This window comes from Myotis davidii, unplaced genomic scaffold (assembly GCF_000327345.1).
Source record: "Myotis davidii unplaced genomic scaffold, ASM32734v1 scaffold27, whole genome shotgun sequence".
NCBI classification, from domain to species: Eukaryota; Metazoa; Chordata; class Mammalia; order Chiroptera; family Vespertilionidae; genus Myotis; species Myotis davidii.
This window is the reverse complement of record NW_006297821.1, coordinates 2,761,762-2,768,016: the sequence shown is the minus strand read 5'-3', so window position 1 is coordinate 2,768,016 and position 6,255 is coordinate 2,761,762.

Here is a 6,255-nt window from a genome sequence, read left to right as displayed (position 1 = left end):
CAAGGCTCCCACCGCTCCCTCGGCTGCCTCCCTCCTCCCTCTCTCGCACTTCCTTCTGCTCAGCCTGTGCCAAACCCATCTGGAACTGTTTAAACCCAAATATTCAGCCCCCTCCCCCCTTCAGCCAGATTCCTCCACAGTTTAAAACAAGCCCTGCGCTGGCTCTGAGGGAGGGAGTGGAGGGAGGAGGCGTGGGGAGGTGGGAAGAGGGGGTGGGCAGGAGAAAGGGGGAGGCTCTTCATTTCTGTTTAATTTCTGGGGAGAGAGCAAGGGAGGGAGGGGATCGGCCCTTGGCCATCGCTCAGCCTTGGCCATCGCTCAATCTCCGCACATTTTTCCCATTAATGAGGAGAGGACTTGGATTTCGAGTCATGTGTGCCTGAGGAAGGGCTCCGGTCACCCTGATGAGGAGGGGGCTTGCTCTTGGGGGAGGGGAGGGGTCGGCTTCCTTCAGCAAGACAGAGACCTGAGGTGCCTGTGTCCCAACCTCAGAAAGGGTGTGTGTGTGTGTGTGTGTGTGTGTGTGTGTGTGTGTGGTGGGTGCAGAATCCCCCTGTCTGTGGCACTGGGAGGGAGAGACCCAACCCAGCAGAGCCCACCTTTTTTCTGCTATGTGGTGTGTGCGCAAGCGTGTGTGTGTGTGTGTGTGTGTGCACATGTGTGTGTGCTGGGGTTGGGGTAAAGGATATGAGGTGTGGGGATAAGGACAAAAGAAAAGTGAGTGAGCAGTTTCCAAACTCTCCAACTGTTGCCTGCACCCCTGCCCTCCTCTGTTCCACCATCTGGCTGCTGCAGGGAGACCAGAGAGCAGCTGGCCACTCCCAGATACAGGATTTGGTCAGGCAGGGAACCCCAACGGCCCCCCAAAAGTAAGCAGGGAAGTGGACCCCAGGCCTGGGGACTTTCTGGAACTGGGCCTTCAGTGCTCAGAAGCGAAGCAATCGCACTTCCAGAGCGACAGAGAGAAGCCGCGTGGCAGCAGCTGTGTGGCCCTCGCCTGTGCACAAACATACAGACACACACGTCTCACCAGTTCTCTCTCAGTGGCTAGGTTCCTTCCCCACCCCTGGGGCCAAAGAGGGACAAGTCAACACATATGGGGGCCAAAAACACACAAAGCCACCGCTGCCTGAGACACACACGGCTTCGCACATAGCCACGGTCTGTCTCTCTCAGACACTCGGATGCACATGGTACAAACAGATTAGTCTTCTTTAGACGTTCACATACAGTGAAACTTTCCTGCACACAGATCTGGCTTGCCTTACACCAAGAGTCACTCTTATAGCCTTCGTTATGTGCAGATTTCCTGAGACATAGGCATACACGGAGGGACACACCCCCAACTGTACATTCTCCTTACACACCCAACCGCACACACTATTGCCAGCCACAAGGCACAGTTTTGAGTGTAGTTAAGTGCAAAGAAAAACACCAGTTTTCCTGTACAAACTCTTACATGCTCTTACATAGTCACACACACGTCACACACACTAGCATCAGCTGCACACACACAGAGGCCCGTTTGCACTGAAACATGCCACAGGAGCATACAGACACAGTGTGAGTTTGTGTGAAGCCTCAGAGGTGCATCCTTCGCGCACATGCAGCACACACACACACACACACACACTGCAAGTACAGTCTTCCTATGGGAAGAGTTGGGAGGGGGAGTGTGTGCTAAGAAAGCAGTAGTACTGGGCAGCCTGGACCAGACCTGCTTCCTGTCACCCTGGCACATGCTGGCGCTGTCACAGGTCACAAGGCTGGGGGTGGCGCAGGGCCATGAAGATGGTTCTGGGTGTGGCTGGGTGCAGCCTCCCCAGGTAGACAGCCCTTGGCCAAGCAGCAGGCCACTTTCCTGCCAGCACAACGGCACTGTCTGCAGGGCCCCTGAGCCGTTGGGGAGGGGGTGGCATCACGAAGAGATCTAGCCCTGGGAACTGCAGGCAACACTTCCACACATAAGTTGGGGGCCCAGCATGAGGAGAATGGGGTAGCCGGCCTGTGTCTGAGAGCTTCACTGGGCTGCCCTGGTACAGGGGCAGCCAACTACGAGCCTGACACCTGCCCTGGTCGCACCTGCCAGGCCCCACAGCACCCTACCTGGGGAATAAGGGTGTCAGTGAAACTCAAGGAACTAAAAAATTCTAGAGATAAGCAAGATGCCTCCAAGCCAAATTCCAGCCCAGGGACGCTGAGGTGGGGAAAAGGTCTTTCCCCGGGGCTGGAGCAGCAGAGTGTGCAGGGGCAGGAGGACAGAGGGGCTGTGGTCTGGGTGAGGAGGTGCATCCCAGAGTCCTGCCTGCAAAGAGAGAACGAACTTCATGCTATCCCTGAGTTGCACCCCCACCCCCCACACACACACACACAGGGTCCATATCTCAGCCAACCAACTCCAGGAATCTGTCCCCAGTCTTCTCTCATGGTATATATGCATGCACCAACCTGCACACTCAGGGTGGTTAGCCTGAGGAGCAAGGGGTCTAGGAGGGACCCTGCCATGGGACCTGGAGGAGCCTATCTCACCCAAGGCCACCTCCCTCATCCACACGCCCCTGCTGTAGCCCTCAAGTCTGGGAAGGAGGAGTGGGGAGCATCTCAGAACAGAGAACACATTTTGTTTTTCATTCTTGCCCTCAGATCATGGGGATTTATAATTAAATAAACCTGAGAGGGAGGAGAAGGGAGGAAGAAGCGCAGGGCAGAGAGCCCAGATGTCTCAGGGCTCATCCATGCCCCCCACCCCGGTCCTGGCCCTACCAGCCAGTCAGGAGGATGGATGGAGAGCTAGCCCTTAGGTGAGGGCTTTGAGCCCTTCCCAGGGATCCAGGTCACAGTGGGTCTGGCCAGGAGTCTGGGGACAGAAGGCCATAGGAGACCTGGCGCCAGGGCCAGCCCCCGGGGCAAGGGGCCTCTCCCACCCCATCAGGTGCCCAGCTGTACCCAGGCTCCCTCCCCACACTCTCCCCTCCCCCAGCTGCCCAATCCCGACAAACCAGTTTGACTCAGCACAACAGGCAGGGCTACAATTTTAAAACTATGCAGGCCTGGTGATTCAGCCTCTTCATGCTGTTTAATTAGTATAAGGCCGGTGGCGGAGGGTGGCGGAGCCTCACGGCAGCTTCAGCTTTAGCTCGCTGCCGCTGAGGCCACAGCAGCGGTGGCAGCAGCAGTTCTGGCTAAAGGGAAGGCAGTGACAAGCAAACTGGTCCCCCCAAATGCCTGCCACTGTCCCTCCGCGGCAGCTCTTTAGTGCCAGCTCATGACAAACAGGGAGGGAGGGTGGGGGCCACCAGAGGCAACTCAAACAAGTGAGCCAGCCACAAAAACCTCGGGCCATTGTCCCCCCTCAGCCACCACCTACACAGTGGCCACTGCTGCCGCTGATGAATTACGTTCTGGGCAGGGAGCAGTCATCACATCACAACACCAGTTTGATGGACCACAGGCTAAAGATAAATGAGTAGAGAATATATCCAATTTATTCATTGGATTTTCCCTTATAACTTCCAGCCAAGCAGCAGCAGCTCAGCAGCTCAGCTAACGTGGCTTGGGGCTTGGCCGGGAGGGGACTGTGCTGGCTTTCCATCTCACAACTGTTTTCTCTTTTCTCAAAAGGGTCTGACATTTCCAGCAGCGGCCTCCCCATCCCATCACAGGTATAAGGGACCTATGGTTCAAACAGCCTTCCTCATCCCACACCCCGTTCCTGGTCCGCTCGCCTACTGGATCCCACTCCCATACCCGTTCTTGGTTCTGAAACAGAGAATGATCTTGGCTTGGGAGACAAGAGAGCATCACTCGAAAGGAAAGTGAGCAACAAGGTGGTCTTGTTTCCTGTATCTGTGGGTAAATCCGAGGGCAAGTGTGTGTGTGTGTGTGTGTGTGTGTGACCTCAAGCGTGTTGGGGGGTGGGGTAATCAATCAAAGGGCAAGAGGAGGGGTATTTCTTTAACCAGGGAGGACAAGCTAGTTGGCTCCATCCTCACAGAAAACTAATGCAATCCTTTGATACAAGTTTTACTGAACCCCATGTGTGCAGGGAGGGAAGAGCAACTGGGTACTACAGAGTGTCTAATGAGTGGGTCCATGAGGGGCAGCACCCTTAGCTCAAGGACCCTGAGCCTAAATATAATGCCCTCCTCCCCCAGCCTCCATGCAGAGAGCCAAAGTCTCCCCTAGGCCCAGGGCAAACTATATACTGGCAAAGCCAAATGGAAGGCTGGAGCAAGGAGACTGGATCACCCCACCCGCCCATAGAGCTTGGGGCGCTGAAGAAATCTTCAGTGCTTGCTCTCTGGTCACAGCCCAGGACCTCCAAGTCTACCCATCCCACCTTCCAGCTCTAGAACAGGGGTGGGGGACAGGCTGGAGTCAGAGACAGCTCTCTTCCCATCCTTTCCTTCCCGCTGCTCAGAGCTGAAGGGAGAGGGAGGTGAGGTGACAACTTCTCCCTCCTCAGACCAACCTTCCCTCCCCCATTATTCTCTCCTGTGACTGCCCTCCAACACGGTAAGGGCACAACATAAATTTTCACTTCTGAGGTCCCCCAAGGAGCAAACCCTAGGGTAATAATAACAATAACAGCAACTCCTTGAACAGCCATAGCTATGTGCTCAGAACTTTACACACATTAAGGATTCAATAGCCGTAGGGGGTGGGTACTATCCCATTCCATCTCCCAGTGCGGGAGAACTGGAGGGTGAGTAGGGGTACTGACAGGGCTAGGATCAACGCCCTGAGGCATCTCTCCTTTTCCTTTCATTTCCACACACACAAACCCAAGACACTAGGGTCTGAGGTTGGCAAAAGGAACTGTTGAAAGCCACCCTCCGGAGGCACTGCTGCTTCCTAGGGGCACATTGGCCTGGCCTCTCACAGCTGAGGGGGCAGGAGAGGGATGGGGGAGAGGCTACAGCTCATCAGGGCTCTGTCTCCTGGTCAGCCCCTCAGGTCCTTGGTCTCCAGATGCCAGCTCCTGCTAGGGCCTGCCTCAAATTGTGAGGGGTGAAAAGGATGAGGACAGGGAGGAAAAAACAGAAAGGGGGGGGTGGGGTGGGGGGAGCCTCCTCAGGTAGTCGTACCTCACCTGACCCAAACCACACCCCCACCTTACTCTGAGCACCAGCACCCACCACACCCACAACAAGGGCCCTGGGGCCTGGCACCATAGCCCCATAAGCATGTGTGCCCCTGTCGCCTCTCCTGGGCTAAGGCACAGACCTGAGAACTCCATCAGGCTCCCTGGCTCACACCCTTGAGGCAATCAACAACAAAGCCCCACTCTGGTTTCTCACGCCAGCGATCCTATCACACACATGCGGATGAGTGTGCACAAGTGTGGGCGCGACCTTGGTGTGTCTGTCTGAATTTGCATGTGTCCGGCGGTGGGACTCGGTCTGTCAGCACCAGTGGGCTCAGAGATAAAAGGGGTGGGGGGTGGGGGGTCCATAGGAACGTTGTTCCCTGGAGATAATCAGAAAGCCCAGAAGATGCCTTTCTCTCGGAACTGTGTGTGTTTTCTTTTCCTTCCAACCTTTAACTTTACCCATTGTGAGCATATGAACAAATCAAGCCACACAGAAGTCATTTTTGTTCTTCAACTAAGTAAGTGCCTAGATCTGTTAAAGATATCAAAAATAAGTACTGCCTATATTCTAATTTCCCCCAAATTTCAGGGGTGCTCTTCCCTCCACCTTACAGAAGGTTTTTCTTCCCTCATTTAATGGCTCGGACATTTTTGAAATTGTGTGTGTGTGTGGTTCAATGTCAGTGCCCCTGTCCCTGGCAGGCTTGTGTCAAGTGGCATGTGTGTGAGCTCTCGCACCAGGGCCGACAACACTTGGGCTGTTCATCCCAGTACACTCACTGGGGAGTTGGAGCTACCCTCTGAGCAGCAGTCTTGGCAGGTTTCACAGAAGCTACTGAGAAGCCCGGCCTTTCCCCACGGGCTCATGGGTAAGGCATAGGGCTCCGGTGCTACCTGGGCAAACCCCACCACCTCGGGGGCTCGATGGAGATCGGAGCACTGGGGGGTGTCCTGCTAGAAGGTGGAGGGGGACCCGCAGACCGGTGTGCAAAGCCCGTGAACCTCGTGTGCAACTGGCACGCAGTCAACCATCACAATAACAGGCCCCCGCCTCTTCACCCTCCGCAGCCATCCCCCGACAAAGCGGGGTGCACCCATTCACACTCCCACAATGAACTCCAACGGGTTCCTAACCAGCGCCGCCCCCCAACCTGGGGAGTCCC